We start from the raw sequence: 22,385 nt of genomic DNA on the forward strand, positions 1-22,385 counted from the left end.
GCTGCTCTCCACACTTCCAGGCTGCACTTCTGGCTGCCTGGATGTTGTGCTGTGGCATAATTGGCCACATTATCAGCTACATAAGCCAAATAAAGTCGATTGCCAATACAGTCAATTTTCCTTATATCGGTACCAATCTGATATGGGACTGATGCATTGGTGCACCTCTAATTTTTTTCTCATTCGTTCTGCATACCCCCTGTGACCTTTTTAAGTAACCTTAGGGTACACATTCCCTGCTATTGCTCTAAGGGATGGAGGGTCTGCATAGAGATTAAGCATTCCCAGTGTCAGTGAATAACAATGGGATAGTGCTACTTTAGGGAGGAAATAGGGAGCTACAGAAGACAGTCTCAAAGCATCATGGAGCTTTCAATGCAGCCTAGAACTGGAAGTGCTGGTTCAAGGCCTGCCCGTGACCCAGCCTAAAAAGGGTTCCTCTCCCCAGGCCTTGGGGAGGCTGCATGACTCCCTGGGCGCACAGCCTTACTTAGGCTCTGCTCTGCTTTCCAGGATTGGGCCCTTTGGTTCTGTAGCGTCTCTGTACTTTGCTTCTGCCTTCCTAGCAGCAGTCTCCTGTTAGGCCTACATACTCCAGAACACTGCACACCCACAAATGTTCTGTATATTTTGCTATTTGAAAAGGCTACTGCAGATGTGGGGAAGGTGCTATAAAAATTCCTTATAGCAGCAAGTATGTGGCTCTCAAAGGGCAGGAAATATGAATCAGAAGGGGATGCTCTGTTCCGCATTAGATAACATTTTTAAGAGATCTCTTGCACGAGCACATGTGCATCTTTGTGTTACACGCATCCCTGCATATTCAAGCACACACAGGCAACAACCCCAGCCTACCATGCACAAATGTAAGTGTGTACATTCTCTGACATACAAACACATGCCCCGCCATCTGTACACACCAGGCTCATTTAATCTGTAAAAGGGCTTCACCTATTTCACCTATGTCACAACCAGCCCACCTGGATGGGGCTGTAGATGTGCTTTAAGCATACAAATTCAGTTTGACTAAACACAGTCTTCATAGTCTTGCTTGGAAAGGAGAGAGGGGTCCTAAAACACAGAAACCAAGGAAAATGCTAAATTAAAAGCTACAACATTAGTAAGTGCCAGAGTTGTTAGGACAAATTGCTGGAAAGACGCTTTTCCCCCCAGCCCCATACAGGTGTTTACTCTGCAAATTCTGCCACTGTTAACCTTGGCTGAGGCTTGAGACCATTTCTGGAAGACTGAAAACATCCAGGCAATATTTAGCTTTAGCTCAAAGTGGGAAGAAGGAAAAATGCTGAGCCAGTGAAAAAAGGCAGCCAGGTATTTCCCCTGGAGGAACAAAACTTCTGGAGGGAGCCAACAGCAGCCCCAGCTCCTTTAAAGCAATAATCTCCTCACCTAGTTAGATGCGACTGGTAGTTCAATCCATTGCTTCCATTGTTACTGATAGGGCTATGGAAGCACTCTCGTCCTTGGGACTGTGATCTGGTGTATAAGGTACTGGACTGTGTCTTGGGAGAGCTGCAATCTGTTCCTAGCCCTGTTGCTGAGCTACTGGCTAACATCAAGCAAGTTGGCTCACCTTATTTCACCTCTCTTTCCCTTGTTGGCTTTTAGACTGTAGCCAAGAACAGGATACAGTATACAGAGCCTAGCACAATGGGAACCTTTGTTGCTATCTAGTCCACTAGGTGCTGCTTTAATCCAAATTAAAGTAGGAGTCATAATAATAAAGATCTATTCCTTGCTTTGGTTCTAACAAAATCTGGAAGACTGAATAACTCAATCAGCTTTTCAAGGTGTGAATGAAGCTCCATTAAGTTTAGATGAATTTGGCCATTTATGTACTGGGGCAGTGGTTTTTAAACAGCATTCCAGGGTGTGCCTCTCACTTTAAGGGCTGGAGAAATCATCTGGCAGGTCCTTGATTAAAGTGTCCATTTTCAAACTTAGGCAAGCCAGGCAGAGACAGCAGTTTGCTGCTTGCCACCAAGGGAGCAACATCATCCAGCTGAACTGCTGCTCACAACATCTTGGAGGTAAGAGCAGGAGCTATGGGATGGCAGGAGGCTCCTGGTCCTGGGCGTGACCTGAAACTGTACCCTGCTGGGGCAGGGAGGCCTGGAGGGACTGCCTGTGTGGGGCAGTGTTATTCAAATGCTAGGGCCACTAACTTCCCCAGTGAAAGGTAGGTAGGGGGGTGCCTTAATATCCCCAGCCCCCACAACATTGTGGGTAAGATGCATGTCTCCAGACATCTGAACCCTAAGGAGTGCAAGACCCCAGGAGACCCAGTAGTAGGTAGTGGAGCCAGGCATGTCAGCAGACACATGAGCCCAGGGGGATGTAAGGTCCTGGATGGCCCTGAGGGAGAGGGCAGGAGAGTGATCCCCAAAAAAGGGCAGTAAGGTATTTGGTGGGCCCTCACAGGGTAGGGAGTGTCTTTATGAACTGAAGGACTGTGCATAAGCAAGATGCAGAGTAGGGCTGAAGGCCAGACTGAAGGACTGCTTTAGGGGGGGGTGTTGAGTAGGGCTGAAGGATAGCCAGAAGGTCAGCACACAGGCCAACACCCACAAGAGTGTGTTTTGTATGTATAGAAGTGCCTGCTTAAAGGCTAAGATGAAGTTAGGCCTATGTCTGGTGAATTGGCTGATCACTACCCAGATGAGGGTCACAGGAGAGGCCCAAAAGGCTGCATGTCGGCCAGTCAAGGAATGAAACTGATAAGCCTGATGACCTATGAGAGCCGCTCAAGGGAGTAGGGCAGAGTGAAGGAGGCCCAGTAAGGAGCAGCATGAAAGAGGCCTGGTGAGAGAGGGTAGAGTGCAAGAGGCCCCAGTAAGAGGGGGTGGTATGAATGCAGCTCTGGAAGGGGGGCAGCGTGAGAGAGGCCTGACAGAGGACTAAGTTGGTCCAGTGTTAGGCAAGGAATACAGTAAGATTCTGGATGCCATCTGTGAGACTTGAGTCATGGTGTAGGGGTGTTACAGAGTTGTGGATAGCAGCCCCTGGCATCAGTGCATTATAATGGGCAGCCTCCCATTTAGAACATTAGCTTATTATACCAGCAAGTTGTGGCAGGAGAGACTGGGCAGACTACCCTGCTTTGATAGATAGGTGGACCAACGCGAGATCCGGGATCACACAGGGAAACCTGGGCTTCCATGGTAGGTCATTAGGAAGTTTTCAAAGAGATTAGTGGTAATGATGGAGAGGGCTGGGAGGTGATGCAACACCATTGCTGGGCTGGGTCGCCTGGCTCCATGCCAGCCATTAAGATAGGAGTAACATAGCAGAAGTAGTATGAAAGGGGTCCATGACTTTAGGCAGTTTGAAAACCACTGTATCGGGGAAGGGTTTGTCGTGTTTCTTTAAACATAGACTAAAATTAATTCCTTATGTCCATTATAACATCTCAGTCTAAGCAATAATCAGGGCCATCATGGGGTTTAATTTCCTTTGGGTTTGAGTTTTTCTTCACACAATGTAACAAATAATTTTAAAAGATGTTTCAGCATTTCTCTTCACCTGACGCAAACCTTTTCACACTGAAGCTCCAGCAGATGGAATCTGGCAATGACTAAACAGAAAATGGAAGTGTTTCATTTGAACAGGTCTAAACAAAATATTTCAATTTAATCAAAGTGTTAGCATTTTTTTCATCCCAAGTGATTTGCCACATTCAGCAGAAATTTGTTAAACGTTCTGAGCCCTCCAGTTAGTTCATTTGTTGGAAAATTTTCATTTGAAAAATGTTGTCCATGTCTAGTGATCAACTTTTTTGTGTGGCTTAGCAGATGAAGCTCTTCCTTCAGAGTCAGCCATTCAGCTTTTCTGTTATTTTCTCCTCCAAATATCCAAAACTCATGAGTTGGTCCTTTTAAAAAAAAAATTAAAGTGGTTTAAAAAATAATGAGATTTTTTTTAATCGGATTTTTTTTTTTGTAGGTTGGTTTTTGACTTATAGTATTAAGTAAAAATATATGGGTGGATTTTTTAAAGTGAAACAGACATTCATTCTTGTGTAATGACAGGACTCAGAGGTGGAGTATTAAGGGAAAACACCAAACGTCAGTAGATTTGCAGTTAGTTCATAAGTGTTGGCAACACAGTGGCTGGGGACAGAGGGAGGAAGGGAGAAATGGAGCCAGCTTCCTGTTAGTCTGGAGGCACATTCTCATTCTTCTAGAGTTGCAATCTGATAACATGGCCAAATGAAAGCATAGAGACAGATCTTCATCTGCTGTATCTGACCCAGTGACTAAGTGAATAGAACCATACTTGTTTATACCAATTGAAGTTTTAACTGTGGCACTATGACCATGTAAATAGGAGAAACCAGGGCAGTGTGGCACTTTCCAGATATTCAGAGGCATAAGCTACCTTGCTCTACCAGTGTAAATAACCAAAGCCTTGCATGTAATCAGATCTTTCAAGTGGCTGGAGGTTGCTGTGATAGTCATACAGCCAAGCAAAGCTAAAAAAATAATCAGGTTTACACAATGTGACTTCTTAAGCTGTTTTCTTCCCTGAAGTATATTCAGGGTGACCCTGAAAAGCAAAGGTCTCAGCCAGTTTCTTTGTTAGGTTTAGTCTCCCAGCATGGGGTGTATGTCTTTGGTCTGGGATATTGCATTTCAAGCTGACCAAATAACTGCACATGTGACCTGCTAGGACTTGCAGAGGGAAATACAATGTGGAAAAGAGTCAAGTCCTTGGCTGGTGTAAACTGTCTCAGTCTGTTGTAGTCAACAGAGTTAGGGCTCATGATGATGTGAAAATTGGATCCTTTTGACCCATCTCAAGCTGAGACCCACAAAACTGAGGCAACCAACCTCACTAAGGAGTTTCCAGGGCTTGCTCGTTTGCTGCCCATGGTCTTATCATTTATGCCCAGGCATAGAAAGGGCAAATGCTGCCAGTCGGAACTCCCCTATCACTTATTGTCTAGGAGCATTTTATCCCTGCCTAACCCGGACAGCTATCTGTGCTGCACTTGAAGATGTGTGGCTTCGTGTTAGTTTTATACCACTTGAACTAAGGGCCACTGGTCCTCAGGCCAATTCATAGTGTAAAATAGATCCAACTCTTAAAGTGACTAAAGAAGAAAACTAAAGATAGCTGTTGATGTAAAGGGAAGAGCAGGGGTGAATCTGTTCTCAAGACTGCTTTAGCTCTCCTGACATCTCACTGCTTTAAACTACAAGAGCAATGAGCTACAACTTAATGTTACCATTATCCAAATGGTCTCTTGCAGTTCCCTTTCTTTCCTCTTACCAGCATAACCAAACAACTTGGAGAACCTAGAAAGAAAGTTTTCCCATTCTTTTATATAAAACATCCTGGTTGAATGTACTGCAGTTGCTGCCACAAACACACTTGTGAACAAGCTGGTCTAATGAAAGATTTTGGATTTATCCGAAGAACCTTGTCTGCCCCTGAATAAAATGCACTTTATTTTTGAAGGGCAGAATGAAGGGGGGAAAAAATCTTTCCCTGCTTCTGCAGCAGGAGTCTCTGCCAGAGGAAGAGGAGAGAATGAGACAGTGTCTACAGTCAGCAGATCAGGAACCCCAAGTACAGCACAGCAGCATTACTTTTGTTTCCCCCACCTCCTATTCCCTGGCATAGGTAACTACTGCTATTGCCATATTTTCTCACATATAATGCACAGCTCAAATTCAGGCAGCTGATTTTTTGGGGGAAAAGGTGCATGTTGTAATGAAGAAAACATGGTATTTCTTTTAAAAGTGAAGATATATCATCATGCATTTTCTTCACTTTTAAAAGAAATACTATATATATATATATATATATATATATATATATATATATATAAACACATCTCTGGCATTAAGACACTGGACAATTGTTTAATAGATTGACTTATACTAATTGAATTAAAAACCACATTTCCTTTTTAAGTGAAGAAAAGCCATATTTGTTCATTTATTTTAAAAGCTTCCATTATGGCTAAATAACATTCAAAATGGCCTTTTTACAAAATGGCTGATGGTGTTAAAAGTACATATATCCAAATATGAAACCAGAGGGGCTTCGGGGAGGAGAAGGTTTGCAGGATTTTCCAAACTGCTGGCCTAAAAAACTGGACAAAAAATGGTTTGGTAAAAGGACAGGGAAGTAGGGAGCTGATATGGGGAGGAAAGATACTACTATGGTCAGTCAGAGTTATGACCCTTGGTTTTGGCTCTGTATTCAAGCCACATCTCTCGCATGTAGATTAGGATTGAAAAATTCTGTTTTCTCTACTCACCCAGGACAAGGAACCTTTTTTTTCCCCAGTGAGTCACTAAGATACTTTGTTTCACAGGAAAATGACACTGAGGAAGGGGATTGGATAAGGAATCGGGAGGTCTGGCTCCAATCCCAGGCCTTTAGTGCTTTGGCCCACACTTGTCCAAGAAGACTGTGTAGAATTATACCCAAGTATAATTCAACACCCCCTGGACAGTGTCAGAGCCTAGTCGTACAAGTAGGCTGTCATCCCATGTCCACACCAGTGTTACTAGGTACCAAATATATGCCCCAGTCATATCTGACCAGGGACCTCCACTGCTTCCTGTACTCCTCCCTCTTCAGGGTGCACCTGTAGTCCCACCATACATACTGCTCCTGTCAGACCTTACCACCTAAAGGCATCTGAAAAGCAAGCCCTGAGGAGGCATATGGGAGACAAATCCAGTCACATCTCAGCCCAAACAGCTGTCCTGTGGTTGTGATGAATGTCAATGACCACTGGAGGTCCCCCTAGCCACAGTTTTCAGCTCTTTTAGATTGGACTCTCCTAGGGAGATGTGGCCAGCCAGCAGTGTTTCTGGTTCCGTGGAACATCTGTGTGCTTGTTTAAATCATCAGCTGGAAAATATATTACTTTCTTAATAGGCAGTGTTGTTGGTGACAGTCTCAGAAAACCAAATACAAGCTTGTGAATACATAGAAGGCTGTATTGGCATGGAGCGCTGGAGCTAAAATGGGCCTGAAGCACTGTAATGTTTTATGTGCTTTGGTAAGGAAGGCAAGACAACCAGTGAATCTGACCACAGTGTACTGAGCAGAGTAAGAGTGATATATTATAGCAGCAGTCTCTACCAGTGCAGCAATTTCTGCTACTTTTCAGTCCCCTGGCAGCAGGATCATAGCTGGGACAAATTATTTGGAAGTGGCAGGGGGTTCTCCCCTCCTATCCCCCATTCCCTTGCTCCACTCTGTGTCTTCCTTTTACCAGGACTGGAGGAGTTCTTTTCCATTTCACAGCCCATTAGTTAAGCTCCTCGTGCATTAAAATCAATGGGCACTTATACATGTGATGATGTCATGATGTACACGTGACAAAAATTTCCCTTTGTGTGGCTTAATGGCATCATACATACCCAAGTTTTGTGGGTTTTTAATGAGTTTGCATCGTTGCAAACTAAACTATGCCCTGATGTAGTTAAGTTTTCAATTATGCAGTTTAGAATGATACAGCTATTAGTCGGCTCGCCTCCCAGCTGTGGGAGAGCCAGGCAGGCTCCACAGATAAAAAGGATTGTGCCCCTTGCTGCTTCTGCCTTCAGCAGGCTTCTGCAGTTGTCAGGACACCTGGGGCAGCTCAGAAAGGCAGCAGGAGGGTGACTGGGTTTGCTGGTGGCCGGAGAAGGCAGTGGTGCACAAGGTGCTGGAAGCCCATGTGGGCAGCTAGCTGGCCAGGTGCTGCCCCGGCTCAGAGGAGCCTGATCCAATGCTTCCCCAAGCCTGCCTGGGCTTCCAGCACCCTGTGCACAAACCCTGCCGCCTTCTCCAGCTGCCAGTGGGGCAGCATTGGGAAGCCTCAGGAGGGTGACTGGGTGTGCTGGCAGCCAGAGAAGGTGACAGGGACAGTGCATAGAGTGCTGGAAGCCCAGGCAGGCTCAGGGAAGTGTTGGATTGAGTGCCACTGAGCTGGGGCAGTGCCTGGCCAGCTAGCAGCCCACCCAGGCATCCAGCACCCTGTGCACCATCCATACTTCCTTTTCTGACCACCAGCAAACCCAGTTGCCCTCCTGCTGCCTTCCTGTGCTGCCCCAGAGGTGAGCCAGCCCATTCCCGGGGGGCCCCAGGCATCCTGCCAGCCACGGGAGCCTGCTGAAGGCAGAAGCGGTGAGGGGCCCAATTCTTTTTTTTCACCCAAGCCTGCCTATCTCTCCTAGAGCTGGGGGTGAGCTGAAAGATGAATGGCACAGACTAATGGCCCCCTGGCTGTGGGAGAGTGGGCAGTAGGGCTGTGAGAAATTTTGCCAGCCATTTCGTTTCAATACTGTTTTGACCAATTTCGAGGTCAAAACAGCAAAATCGGAATGAAACAAAGGCTGTCGAAATAGCCTTGAAAGACAACGAGGCTAGTCGAAACATTTTGACCATAGGCTGGGGATTGGAAGTCAGTCCAGCTGGGCTGACTTCCCATCCCCAGCACAAGATCTGCCAGGGGACGTGGAGTCAGCCCAGCTGACTCCCCATCCCTGGTGCTAGATTGCGCTGGGGGCAGGAGACAGGCCAACTGGGCTGCTTCCCCATCTCCGGCACTAGATTGCGTGGGAGGCGACCCAGCTGGGCCCAATCCGGCACTAGATCACACCTGGGGTAGGAGGCAGCCCAGCTGACCATGTCGATCAGTCGGTGTGATTGCCACCACAAAGAGAACTGGGCTGAGCCACCCCCAGAGCTTTTGGTGGTAAATGGGGAGCCAGAGAGTGCATCTATTCACCCTGTAGAAATCAAAATTGCTCTGAGCCCTCAGGATGGTTTGTCAAGCTCTTCTTGTAGCTCAACAGTCATGTAGGCTAGGGGCAGACTTTACACACAAACTGGCTTAAGAGATCAGAAACTGGATTAAACCTGTAACAGAACAGATGTTCAGTGCACATAAACCAGTTTGAAAATGGCTGAAACTGGTTTGAGATGAACATGGTTGAATGTAGTATCAGACTTAACTGATTTGGGTGAAACCGGTTTATGCAATGTCTGTCCCAGACCCCTTGCTGGCTTAAGTTAAACCAGAGTCCCCCACCATGCTCTCTGGGCTGGGTGGGGCTCTCTGCTCCCCAGCAGGGCTGACCCCTCTCCTGTATTCCCTAGCTGCAGCTCCAGCAGAGACTGCAGGTGTCTGCCTGGCTTCTGCTCCCCTCCCCCCCTGCCCCCATCCTCTAAGCAAGGATTCTGCTGTCCCCTCTGCTTTACACACAGGCACAGCATTACCTAGCAGACCACATGCTGACTACAGTCCATGCTGTGGCAGATGGGACAAAAGCAGAATCAACAGGTAGCTGGTAACATCCCTGTGTTGTTTTCTTAATGGGGTGATAAACACTGAGTTAGGGGTGATAAACACTGTGTTATCAATTCCCTGATGGGCTGGTCAGAAGCAGGGCAAACCCATCCCTAATCAGATCATCCTGCCTGGGCCTGGCCATGCCCCCCCCCCCCCTCAGTTCAGCATTGTGGAAGGGAAGGGAGGGCTGCCTTAGCACCCCCTGGCTTCTAGCCTGAGCTACTGCAGGCATGTGCCTGCATTTTTTCAGTCCAGAGGCGATGTCTGACAGTTACAAAATGGTTTAGCCTAGCCAGGTTAGACTAACCTGCAAAGACTGAATCAATTCAGACTCAGGCTTTTTGAATGTCTGTCCCTAGCCATAATGAGGTAGCTGGTCTCGCCACCTCTTTTTAATTGCTTATCAGTAACTCATGCAGCTGTAGATTCTAGGGCTAGGCAATTGCTCACAAATCTGCTGAGTTTGTACCACAGTACACCATGACCAGGAGGCAATCACACACATGCACACCCACATCCATACATTGCATCATAACTTGTTATAACCCAGCAAGCCAGTACCCCTTGAAGCCTACAGAATGCAACAAGTTGTAAGTTCTTTGACCAAGCCATTTTCACAGTGGTTGATGATTTAAAAAAAATGGTGCTAGGCTAGACGTGCAGAATTCTATGCCTAGTCTCCTGCCAGAGGAAAAGTTTTAGCGACATACTTTGAGGTGATTCAGACCTGCTGTTCTCTTGACTACCAAACCTAACTCTCATGCACGGCTTGACATGCAACCTTTAAGGCAGAAAGATATTGCTGATGCTTCTGAATGAGCTTTGTGATGGTGAATAATTGAGACTCAGCTATTCACTGCTGCAACTCTAAGGACAGATAGCTCAAATGCTTCCCAACACAATAACCATCATGCCTGCTTTACATTGAATTGCATCATGCCTATAGCCAATGTAGTCACTTGCTCCCATCACAGCCATGGTACTATGAGCCTCACCTTACAAGTACAGCTTCAGCTGGTTGCAGTTTTTGAAATAGTAGATGACATTTTGGCAAAAAAGGGAAAACATTTTCATAATTTTCCTTCCTTTTATTTTTCACAGTCTGTTTATGAAGGAAGTCTACCAAGCCTTCCCATGAAATCTAAGTGATCTTATCCTTTCATCACAGGTTTTGTAGGAGAGTAGAAATATTTATTGTGTCAGCAGAGCACTAGTAAGCAAGTTTGTGCTGTGCTATGTGAGGATGAAATTTATTGGGTGCCTGGCCTATTGGAGGTTAAAATTGTGCCTCATTAAGTAATATGCCTTACTGCTGGTATCTGCCCTCTATTAGGCTCAGTGGCATTCTCCAAGGAAAGCGCTAATGTCTATCTGGCAGCACACACTTGATTTCTTTAGGCCCTGGGGTTATAAATCAGAGGGAAGTAGGAAGTGGGTAGGAAAAAAGGGTGTGTTGAGATTTGGGGGGGGGGGGGGGGGGGAGGGGGAGGAAATGTGAATGTTTTTTATGAGTGCCTGTAGGCTTAGCACTGCAGGGAGGTTGGTGTTTTGACTGTAAGCTACAGGAGGTTTTACTCTTGCTCTTTGCTGAGACAAGCTTTATTTTTATGACTTGGGATGAAGGAAACTTTAGTGCTCTCTGCTGATGCTGCAGATGGCTGTTTCCATTATTTTGATTGTCAAAAGCGTTCCCAATCAGTGTGACTTGGGAGATCAACATGCAGGACAGTGTTCCCTGCTGAGATCTTCTGAAAGTATAGCCCACATGCAGATGCTTGAACGATGGGGAGGGCAGGTGTTGAGAAGCTGGTGGATGTTGAGAAGCCGCTGCAGAGACAAAACTTCTCTGGGTCATGTGCCGAGATAAAAATGTTAATGCTAATATGTCTTCAAAGCGAAACTGTTGTTGTTATGAGATAATTGACGAGTGAGTGAGGGGGAGGGGCAAAGTGCAGGGCCAGCTGTAGGAGATAGGAAGGAGTTTTCCCACCCTCCAGTTCCCATATAGTGGTGCCAGGAGGGAGCTGCACAAACAGGCACACTCTTCTTGGGTGTGCTGGAGTTTGCGTGGTAGTGGGTGTGGGCAAGGAGTAGCCAGGGAGGCAATTGACCCCTGGGGGAGGGTGGCTACTTACCAGGCAATCCCTGGGTGAGAGGAAGCTCCCAGGGCAGTGTTTCCTTGGGGGATGGGGCTGCTGGCAGACTCTGCTGTGCAGGTGCAGGGCAAGTCACACCTGTCCAGAACAGCTGAGTGACCATTGGTAGACATGGGAAATTCGAACCTGCGCCAGTCAGGCCCAGACACCAAAGCAGGCACATGTGTGCAGCAGCGTGCATGTGCCCTTGGCTCCTCCCGACCACACCACACCAGAGCAGCCGGTCTCCAGCAGACAAGGATTTAACACACAGGTAAGTGGGGCAAGTGGCGGGGTGCAAAGTGCAGGGCCAGCTATAGGAGATCAGGAGGGATTTTCGCACCCTCCAGTCCCCATATAATGGCACTGGGAGGAAGCCACGTAAACAGACCGTGCAAACAGGTGTGCTCTTCTGGGGTACGTGGGAGTTTGCTCAGGAGTTTGTGCGGGAGAGGCCTGAACTCTAGGCATCAGTAGCCCCAGCTGGAGACTTCGGGAGAGTGGAAGAGGAGGAGTCTTCAACCATGGTAAGGACACAGTGCACAGCCAGGGACCCTACCCCAGCGATGCCTCCACTCAGATGGAGCCCTTGCGAGGGTTGGCAGCACCCTGTCCCCCCATCTGTGGGAGCTGGTTGGCAGGGCCCCTGAGGCCTGGCAGTGGGGGGGGGAGGGAGAACAGGAGTCCCCTCACCTGTCCCATGTGTGCCCAGCTTGAGGCCCTGGAGAGGCAGGTGAAGGAACTCCAGGCAGAGGTTAGCAGGCTATGGGGGATCAGGGCTGCTGAGGATTCGATTGATGGGTATTTTCATTCTCTGCGGGATTGTACACCATCTCTCTTCAAAAGATTAAGAGTCTGTTCTCTTACAGGTTGGCTGATCTCTTACACGGGGCTTTAAACTAGGTTCGTCGGAGGATGGGGATGCAGAAGATGGAGAGAACCTAGGAACAATGAACCACGAGCTATGCACTGGAACATATAAGTACTAAAGGGCCTGATAGGCATTAGGAGGTACCAAGGGTACCTATTGGAGGGCTTAAGTGTCTCTATACTAATGCTAAGAGCACGGGGAACAAGCAGGAGAAACTCGCACTCCTGCTTGCAAACAAAGACTTTGACCTGGTTGGATTAACTGAAACCTGATGGGACCCTACCCATGACTTGGCAGTAGGCATTGAGGGGTATAGGCTGTACAGATGAGATAGTTGGGGAAAAGTTGGGGGGGGGGGGCAGGGCGATGCTCTCTATGTTAAGGAGCAATGCACATCTTCCATAATCAAGATAGGATCAGAAGAGGGGCAAATTGAGGTGCCGTGGATCAGAATACAAAGGGGTCAGGGGAAAGGGACCTGGCAGTGGGGATCTATTATAGACTACCATACCAGGAGGATGAGCTAGACCTGGAATTCTCAAGGCAGATCTCAGAGGCAGTACATTCAAGGGACATGGTCTTCATGGGTGACCTAAACTACCCTGACATCTTCTGGGAGGAGCAATCAGCTAGATCTGATCATTCATGTAGGTTCTTAAACTGCCTACAGGACCTTCACCTAATGCAGGAAGTATACGGTCCTACTAGGGGAAATGCCTTACTGGACTTGGTGTTTGCTACAGGGGATGACCTGGTGGGAGATCTGCATATACAGGGTAACCTGGGGGATAGTGACCACCAATTGTTGGAATTCACTATCTGGCGAAAGGTGGGAAAGACAACCAGTAGGGCAGAAATACTAGACTTCAGAAAGGCTAACTTTACTGTGCTCAGGAGATTAGTAAGAGAGGCACTGAAGGACAAGAGCAGTGGTGAGATGGGAGTCCAGGAAGAGTGGTTGTTCTTCAAGGGAACGATCCTTCCAGCACAGAAGGGAACAATCCCATTGCACATAAAGGAGGGCATCTGAGCCAAGAAAACCCTCTTGGCTTAACAGGGAAATCCAGGAAAGCGTAGGGGTGAAAAAAGAGGCATACAGACTGTGGAAGAAACGGGTAGCCACCAAGGAGGAGTATATCTACTTGGCTTGAACTTGAAGAAAGTTGGTTAGAAAGGCCAAAGCAGCAATAGAACTCAGGTTGGCATAAAAAATTAAAAACAGCATAAAGTCCTTCTTCAGGTACCTAGGGAGCAAAAAGAAGATGCATGGCAACATAAGACCCCCTACAGGACCGACTACAGCAATTAGTGACAGATAGGAGCGAGAAAGCTGAGCTCTTCAATGAGTTTTTCAAATCTGTATTCCTGAACATGGATAAAGACATAGCTCCCAGCTGGATTATAGACAGGCACAAGAGGGACACCAGCCCACCAACAGTTAGCATTGACCTAGTGAAGGGACACTTGGTGGGGCTGGATGTGTTTTAAGTCAGCAGGCTCAGGCAATCTTCATCCAAGGGTGCTGAGGGAATTAGCGTGTGTCATAGCAGAACCACAGGCAAGCTGTTTGAGCACTCATGGCACTCAGGACAGGTCCCAGATGACTGGAAAAGGGCCAATGTGGTCCCTATTTTCAAGAAAGGGAGCGATGAGGATCCAGGTAACTATAAGATGGTTAGTCTCACCTCTATCCTTGGGAAAACCTTTGAAAAAATTATTAAGGATCACATTTGTGGGAGTCCAGCAGAAAAAATAATGCTGAAGGGCAACCAGCATGGGTTCATAGCAGGTAGATCCTGCCTGGCTAATGGTGTTTCTTTTTATGACTGGGTCACAAAATGCTTAGATGCAGGAGTCACGGTAGATGTCATCTACTTGGATTTTTAAAAAGGCCTTCGATACAGTGTCTCATCCCATTCTTATAAATAAACTAAGCAGCTGTGATGTAGATGATTACATGGTCAGGTGGGTGGTGAATTATCTTATGGGGACACACCCAGAGAGTGGTGGTGGATGGGTTGGTATCGACCTGGAAAGATGTGGGCAGTGGGGTTCCCCAAGGTTTGGTCCTTGGACCACTGCTGTTCAATATCTTCATCGGAAACTTGGATGAGGGCATGGAGAGCACTTTGTCCAATTTTGAGGACAACACCAAATTATGGGGCAAAGTAAACACATGGGTGGGCAGGGAACAGATTCAGGCAGATTTGGACATGTTGGGAAAGTGGGCACATCAGAATAGGATGCAGTTTAACAACGATGAGTGCAAAGTGCTGCACCTAGGGCAGGGGTGGGCAAAATATGGCCCACAGGCTGGATCCAGCCTGCCAGGCCATTCTATCCGGCCTGCAGAGTCCCTAAAAAATTTAGAAAATTAATATTTATCTGCCCCTGGCTCCTGTCAAAGATGACAGTAGGACCTAGGGGAAACCCCAGCAGGCTCCTGCAACATCCACTGCCCCCCCCCAGTTGGAAGTCCCTGCCTAGCGGGGACTTATGGCTTGGGACTGTGGGGGCTGTTCATGGCTGCGCCAGTGTGGGAAATTCAAGAAGTGCGGGGGAGGCAGGGAAGGACTGCAGGGATTGCCCCAGTCCTCAGGGATGGGCCACCTCCTGCTGAGCCCCATGCTATGGTATGCATCCAGGAGTCAGTGAGTGGGAAAGTGGTGATGGAGGTAGGCGGGAGTAGAATTGAGCAGGAGCGCAGGGCCTGTGCCGGTGTTGTTAGACCCCAACTCCATGTGGCATCCAACGACTAGGGAGACAACAGTCCAATTGCACTTTGCACCCTACCCTTTTGTTAAGAATCCGCTTACTTAAGCATTAGCTAAGTTAGCTGCTTTTAATATGTCAGCTAGCCTTGTGACTAACAGCTTTTGCTGAGGCTACCTTTTAATATATCATCCAGCCTTGTGACCAGCAGCTTTTGCTTCATTCACCTGCACACTCAGTACTCCCCAAAGTTCATATCATTACCCCAATATCCAAAATCCATATTGTTACCCTAACAGGTATCCCGGGGTCAGTGCCAGTGGGGCCTAGAGTGGGGCGGTAGGAGTGTGGGCTGGCAGGGGTCTGTGAAGCTGGACTGGGTTGCACCAGCAGGGAGAGGTGGGGAGCTGGCCTGGCTCCAGAGCTCCTGCTGCCATGCTCTGTGCACCATCAGCGCTGGTCCCAGGACACCGCCATGGGCCCCACGCTCCCACCCAGCTGCCGCTGGGTCCCACTCACTCCCAGCGCCCCTGCCCCAGCTCTGCAGTACAGATGGGAAGCAGTGTGCAACCCTGACCTCAAGCTCACCCACGGAGAATGAGCTGGTGCTTAGCAGGAGGGAAAAGCGTGCCCGCCCTCCCCCCTGGCTGGCACTTCCTGCTGCAGCCACTTGCACCCTACACGGGGCTGTCCTGCCGCTCTGCTGCATCACTGCTGGCCTGTGGGGCTGCAGTGGCAATGGAGAGCAAGCACATGCAGCCCTGCACAGGCTTGGAGCAGCTGCAGCATGGGGCGCTGGTGATGGGGGGTGGGGGGGAGGGGCACTTTTCCCCTGCATTGAGCACCAGCTTGTTTCCCAGAAGCTGCTGCTTGGTGCTGGTGGCAAGTGTTTGCTGCAGCCACCTGCCTGGAGCCCGCGCCACACTAAGCTGTAGTGTGGCTGCTTCACTGCTGCCTCTGTGCTGCCCAGCACAGCAACAGTGGCCATATGGAGGAGCCACTGAGCAGCAGAGAGGCAGCACTGGAGCACCCACACCACAGCCTAGTGTGGCGTGGGCTCTGGATGGGTGGCTGAAGCAAACACTGCCTGGCGGCAGTGAGAAGGTGGGCGCTTTGTTCAATGCTGAGCAGCTGCTTGTGCTGAGCTGCTGCTGCCATGGCTCAGCCCCGACAGGCGAACCCAGAGCTGGCGTGGGATCCAGGCTAGCAGTGGCGGCAGGTTATGAGCTGGTGCTCAGCGTTGGGGAAAAGCGGCCCCTCCCTCCCCCCTGGCCGGTGCCCCGTGCCACAGCCTCTCCGAGCCTACGCAGGGCTCCCTGTGTCTGCTCTCCATTGCCACCACTGCCCTGTGGGGTGACGGTGACATGGTGGAGAGGCAGGAGAGCCCCTGCCGGCTCTGAGCAGCTGCAGCATGGGGCGCTGGCCATGCGGGGAGCACTTTTCCCCCACGCTGAGCACCAGTTTGTTCCCCACTGGTAAGCGTGGGGTCAGGACTGCGTGCTGCTCCCCAGCTGTACCGCAAGGCTGGGGCAGGGGCACTGGGAGTGAGCAGGCTCGAGGGAGCCAGTGGCAGCCGAGCAGGAGTGCAGGGCTTGTGCTAGTGTCCTGGGGCCAGTGCCAGCAGGTCCCAGAGCAGGCAGCAGGAGTGTGGGGTCCTGGCTGCCAGGAGCTCTATGGAGCCGGGCCAGCTCCTCCCTCTCCCTGCTGGTGCAGCCCAGCCGGGCTCCACAGACCCCTGCCAGCCCCCACCCTGCACTTCTACCGCCCTGCTCTGGGCCCCGCTGGCGCTGGCCCTGGGACATTAGTGCAGGCCCTGTGCTCCCACTTGCTTCCCTTCCCCCATGTCCCCACTACTTTCCCCACTTTCCTGCCCACCCACTTTGTACTACATGGCTTCCATACCCACACACACTGACCCACACAGCCCCACAAACCCCCATATGCAATCGCTTCTGCATATACACCACAAATGCCCACAAATCAGGACAAAATATTGTTAATTAATTAAATTAAAATATACTATTATGGGTGTTTTGATTTTTAGTATGTAATTTGTTTTTGTTTTTTCCCTAAGATGGCAAATCCTCTTCCTCAAAGGAGTACTTACAGGGGCAGTGAGAGGAGCTTCCAGTGGCAAAGGTCAGAGATTAGGGGAGTCACTTGACAGGTGCCCTGCCCTAAGATGGCGACCAGGGGGCGGGGCACCTGTCAAGTGACTGGGCTACCCATGCAGCCCTCAATAGCTTGCCAAAACTCAGTAAGTGGCCCTTCGCCTGAAATAATTGCCCACCCCTGACTTAGGGAGAAAGAATCACCAACACACATATAGACTGGAGGATGACCTTCTAAACAGCACAGCAGCAGAAAAGGATCTTGGAGTCATAGTAGACTCCAAGATGAACATGAGTCATGAATGTGATGAAGTGATAAGTAAAGCTAACCGCACTCTATCGTGCATTAGCAGGTGCATCACGAACAGGTCTAAGGAGGTGATACTTCCCCTTTATGTGGCATGAGTAAGGATGCAGCTGGAGTACTGAATCCAGTTCTGGGCACTGCACTTCAAGAGGGATGTAGATAACCTTGAGAGGGTCCAGAGGAGGGCTACTCCTGATAAGGGGCCTACAGGTAAGGCCCTACAAAGAGAGATTGAGGGACCTGGATCTCTTCAGCCTCCACAAGAGAAGGCTGAGAGGTGATTCCTGTGGCCGTCTACAAATTCATTGGTGGGGGAGGAGAAAGCAGCAAGGAATCAAAGATACTCTGTTTACCAGGGCACCCCTCGGGGTGACAAGAAACAATGGCCACAAACTAACAGACAGCTGATTTAGATTGGACATCAGGAAGAACTTCTTTATGGTAAGGGTTACCAGAATCTGGAATGGGCTACCAAGGGAGGTGGTGCTCTCCCCTACCTTGGAGGTCTTTAAGAGGAGACTGGACAAGCACCTGGCTGGGTTCATCTGACCCCAGTGCTCTTTCCTGCCCAGGGCAGGGGGTCAGACTTGATGATCTACTCAGGTTGCTTCTGACCCTAAAAATCTATGAAATCTATGGCAAACTGCTGTATCCTCAGTGACAACCAGGTTGGTTTATTCCCTTCTGCTTACTCCTCTCTCTTTTGGTACAGGCCTCAGTTTAGGGAGAGTGGAAGAAAGAAGTCTAGGATCTTTGCAGTACAATGTGCTGCCTGGCCTCTGCTTCCTTGACTTTTGTGGAAAGAAAAGTTTAAAAGGCCGCAAGTGAGTTAAGAGGCTAGTTATTTAGGGAAATGGGTTTCTTTGCTCAACTTAAATACTTGTTCTGTTGGTGTATGGCTGCAGGTGTGTAACGCTAAGGACACCATATTTTCTCACATACCACACATACCCAAATGAGACACGTCTTGTTTTGGGAAGGCAGAATGAAGAAACTTTTTCCCCATAGTTATGGTTGCATAGAGCAGGGACTGAGCCTAATCTTCAGCTGACTCACCTTCACTTTCCTGCTTAATGAAAAGCTGAAACCCTAGCTGCTGCTGAAGACTGGTCTCTATTGGTGGAGCTATGATTTTGAAACAAGCTAAAAACAGTTTCCAAGCTGTGAAATAAGAGGAAAGAGATCAGGAGTAGCTAAAAGTAAGAAAAATAAACCCAGAAAAAAGATTGCTTCATTAGTAGAACATCAAGGCCATTAAAAAAGAGAGATAATCATTAACACCTGTGGAATGAAGAACAATAAGCCATGAAGTCAACTGACTCCCTCAGCTGCCTGAATAGAAATGCCCCTGCTATTGCAAGCAGGAATCAAAGTGGGGTACTTTTCTTCCAGGTTGAAATCAGCTTCACCCACTTAGTGCCTCCCCCACTAGTGTCTTAAGGGCCCAGAAGGTAGAGGAGATGGGAGCCCATGAGGGATGGTCGTAGCTTAAGGGGGCGATCCTCCAGTCCCAAAGTCTCTGAGAGAAGCAAGGGGGGTAAGAGTGCTCAGAAACCCCCTTGGCTCAGCAAGGGCATTCAGCAATGCCTGAGGACTAAAAGGGAGGTGTACAACCAGTGGAAGGGAGGAACTATCACCAAGGAGGAGTAGCCCTCCTACACTCCCAGGCCGAGGAGGAGTATTAGGAAGTGTGGAAGGGCTAGACATTTTTAAATCTGCAGGTCCAGATGGCCTCCACCCAAGGGTGTTGAGGGAGCTGGCAGGGGTCATCGCGGAGCCTTTGGCCCGGCTGTATGAGCATTTGTGGTCATCTGGCCAGGTGCCAGGGGATTGGAAACTGGCTAATGTGGTCCCTATTTTTAAGAAGGGGAGGAAGGAGCACCCAAGTAATTATAAGCCTGTAAGCCTCACCTCGGTGCTCGGGAAGCTCTTGGAGAGGATCATCAAGGAGCATATCTGTGGGGGGCCTGCAGGGGAGATCATGCTCAGGGGCAAAGGCAGGTCCTGCCAGACCAACCTGATTGCCTTTTACGACCAAGTAACTAAATCCTTGGATGATGGTGTTGCTGTGGACACGGTCTTTCTAGACTTTAAGAAGGCCTTTGACACTGTCTCTCACCCCATCCTCATCAATAAATTAAGCGACTGTGGCATTGATGCCTGCACAGTTGGATGGGTAAAAAATTGGCTGATGGGGCACACCCAGAGAGTAGTGGTGGATGGGTTGTACTCAACCTGGCGATATGTGAGCAGTGGGGTACCCCAGGGCTCTGTCCTCGGGCCCGCACTGTTTAACATCTTCATCAGCGACTTGGACAAGGGGGTGGAAAGCATGCTGTCCAGGTGTGCTGATGACACTAAGATGTGGGGCAAGGTGGACACGCTTGAAGGGAGAGAGAGACTGCAGCTAGATTTAGACAGACTATAAAAGTGGGCAGATGAGAATAGGATGGGGTTCAACGTAGACAAATGCAGGGTGCTGCACCTTGGGAGAAGGAATCCACAGCATACATACAGGCTGGGGAATTCCCTTCTTGAAAGCACAGAGGCGGAAAGGGATCTCGGAGTCATCATTGACTCCAAGATGAACATGAACCGCCAATGCCAGACCGCAGCCAGCAAGGCCAGTCATACCTTGTCATGCATCCAGAAGTGCATCTCAAGTTGGTCCAGAGTGTCATATTGAATGAAATAGTTTGAATGTTTGTAAAGGTTGCCCATTAGCCAGTTTCAGGAAGAAGATAAGATTTATCTCCTTATCTAAGTCATTGTTTTGGGACTACGTGCAAAAGGTACTGACTTTGCTTAAAGTCTTAATTTAAATTTTATCTTTAGAAGTCTTTTACAAAGAGAGCAAATATCCTGAATTCCAAGAGATCAAACCCTAAGGCCTTTTGACCAGATTGGTAAGAAAAGGGCATTTGCAGTGATATGGAAGTTTCCCAAAGGTAATTTAAAATGCTCAACAAAGGCAAAAGAATCTGTTGAGTAAGATCCGAGCCCAAATTTGGGGGTAATGACAGGTTGAGTAGGAGGAGCCCACTGACGGCAGCTCACTCAATAAAAACTGTAACTTACTGTCCCAATTTGGAGGTGACTATACTTGTAGAACAACGAAGGAAGAATCGCAAGTGTAGCCCGGGTCAGACTGATCACCTGAACCTCCCTCTCCGTGAACACGAATCTCTTAGTTCACGCTGAAGCCGCGGAGCACCTGAAAGGGACTGAAGGAAGGGGACTTAGTCCTATCACTGCTGAGGCCAGCCTATTGAATTGTATTGCTGAGGCAAGCCCATTCCATTGAACCGTACTACTGAGGCCAACCCATTAAATCGTACTACTGAGGAATGAAACCATATTTTGGTATTTGGCTTCTCGGAATTCTAGGATTGTAAGTATAATATGAAAAATAATAGTATTGATTCAAATTTAACTTTTAGTTGTAATTGTAGTTGTTTTTGTAACACTAATTCTTATAGTATTGTTTGGGAAGGAAGTGCATTCGGAGCATTGTTTCTGATATATGTAATTATTGTGTTTTTAATGTTTGTGGTGTTTCTTAAAGCTAAGCAGTGTTATATACATAGCAAAGAGTTTTAAAATAAAATTGTGTTGTATAAATTAAGTGTGTAATCATTGTGAAATCGTGCAATCAGCTAACTACTCCCCCAGCCAGTGCATCAAAACGAATCAGTAAATTGTGTGGGATTTTCTCTATTCCATAACCCACTAGAGACACAGAGAGGTGATACTCCCCATCTACGTGACTTTGGTCAGGCCGCAGTTGGAGTATTGTGTCCAGTACTAGGTACCGCACTTCAAAAGGGATGTGGCCAGCCTGGAGAGGGTTCAGAGGAGGGCCACCTGCTTGGTGAGAGGGCAGCAGGACAGGCCCTACGAGAAGAGACTGAAGGACCTGAACCTGTTCAGCCTCAGCAAGAGGAGGCTGAGGGGGGACCTGGTGGCTGCCTGCCAGCTCATCAAGGGGGATCAACAGCAAATAGGCAGAGCTCTTTTCTCCCCAGCACCACCTGGGGTGATGAGGAACAATGGTCATAAGCTGATGGAGAATAGGTTTAGGGTGGAGATCAGAAGGCAATATTTTACAGTTAGGGTGGCCAAAATCTGGAACCAGTTTCCCAGGAAAGTGGTCCTCGCCCCTACCTTGGGCAAATTCAAGAGGAGGTTGAATGATCACCTGTCTGGGGTCTTGTGACCCAGCATTCATTCCTGCCTGTGGCAGGGGGTCCAGCTAGATGATCTGTTCAGGTCCCTCCTGACCCTAGCTACTATGAAACTATAAAGACGTGAATCCCAATGGGGGACGAGGGTGATATTTTGGGGGGCAAAAGGTACATGCATGTATGAGTCACAAAACCAAAATTGGCTGGTGCTCAATTGTGATCACAACAGTTTCTATTTAAATTTCATCTGTATGTGATTCCTTCTTGGCCCCATTGCAGTCTCTTTATAAACAATCTAGAAGCTATTGCTTGTCTGTGTTCACAGTGCTTAACACAGTGATTCTCAGCCAGGCTCCAGGAGCACCCTGGGGTGCTGTACTGCTGGGCTCCTGTGTACAAAGGTAAACCTTCTATTTTCCCAGTCCAGTACCCAGCACCCACCCTAGCTACTCAGCATTGTTTGAGGCTGCTCCATTAGTAACTGCCCCAGCTGCTGCCTTCCCCTGCCCTCCCACCCCGGCAACACCTATGCCAGCTGCCCCTCATGCTCCCAGCAATAAGCTGTGGTACAGGCGGGCAGCTGGGTAGATGTGGAGTAGGTGTGCAGCCTGGGTTGTCCCCTCTGCTCATCCTGTGCTTCCAGGATTGGCAAGAGAGGGTAGTTTCTGGTGTGTGAGACCTTTCAGAAGCAGCCTCAGCAGTGGGGACTGCTCTTGCCACTCTCAGATACAAACCAGGTTAGGTCC

The 22,385-nt window shown here is 48.6% G+C and overlaps 1 long non-coding RNA gene across 1 annotated transcript in view; it reads right to left on the minus strand.

Annotated features, from left to right (window-relative positions):
- Positions 1-3,380: 3,380 nt before the first annotated feature.
- Positions 3,381-22,385, minus strand: part of LOC109286095 (uncharacterized) — a 34,246-nt gene continuing 15,241 nt past the window's right edge. The window contains exon 3 of the long non-coding RNA XR_002094017.2: positions 3,381-3,889. This is a non-coding gene — a long non-coding RNA (uncharacterized LOC109286095). The remainder of the gene's footprint in view (positions 3,890-22,385) is intronic.

This window comes from Alligator mississippiensis, chromosome 10, assembly GCF_030867095.1.
Source record: "Alligator mississippiensis isolate rAllMis1 chromosome 10, rAllMis1, whole genome shotgun sequence".
In the NCBI taxonomy this organism is placed as follows: domain Eukaryota; kingdom Metazoa; phylum Chordata; order Crocodylia; family Alligatoridae; genus Alligator; species Alligator mississippiensis.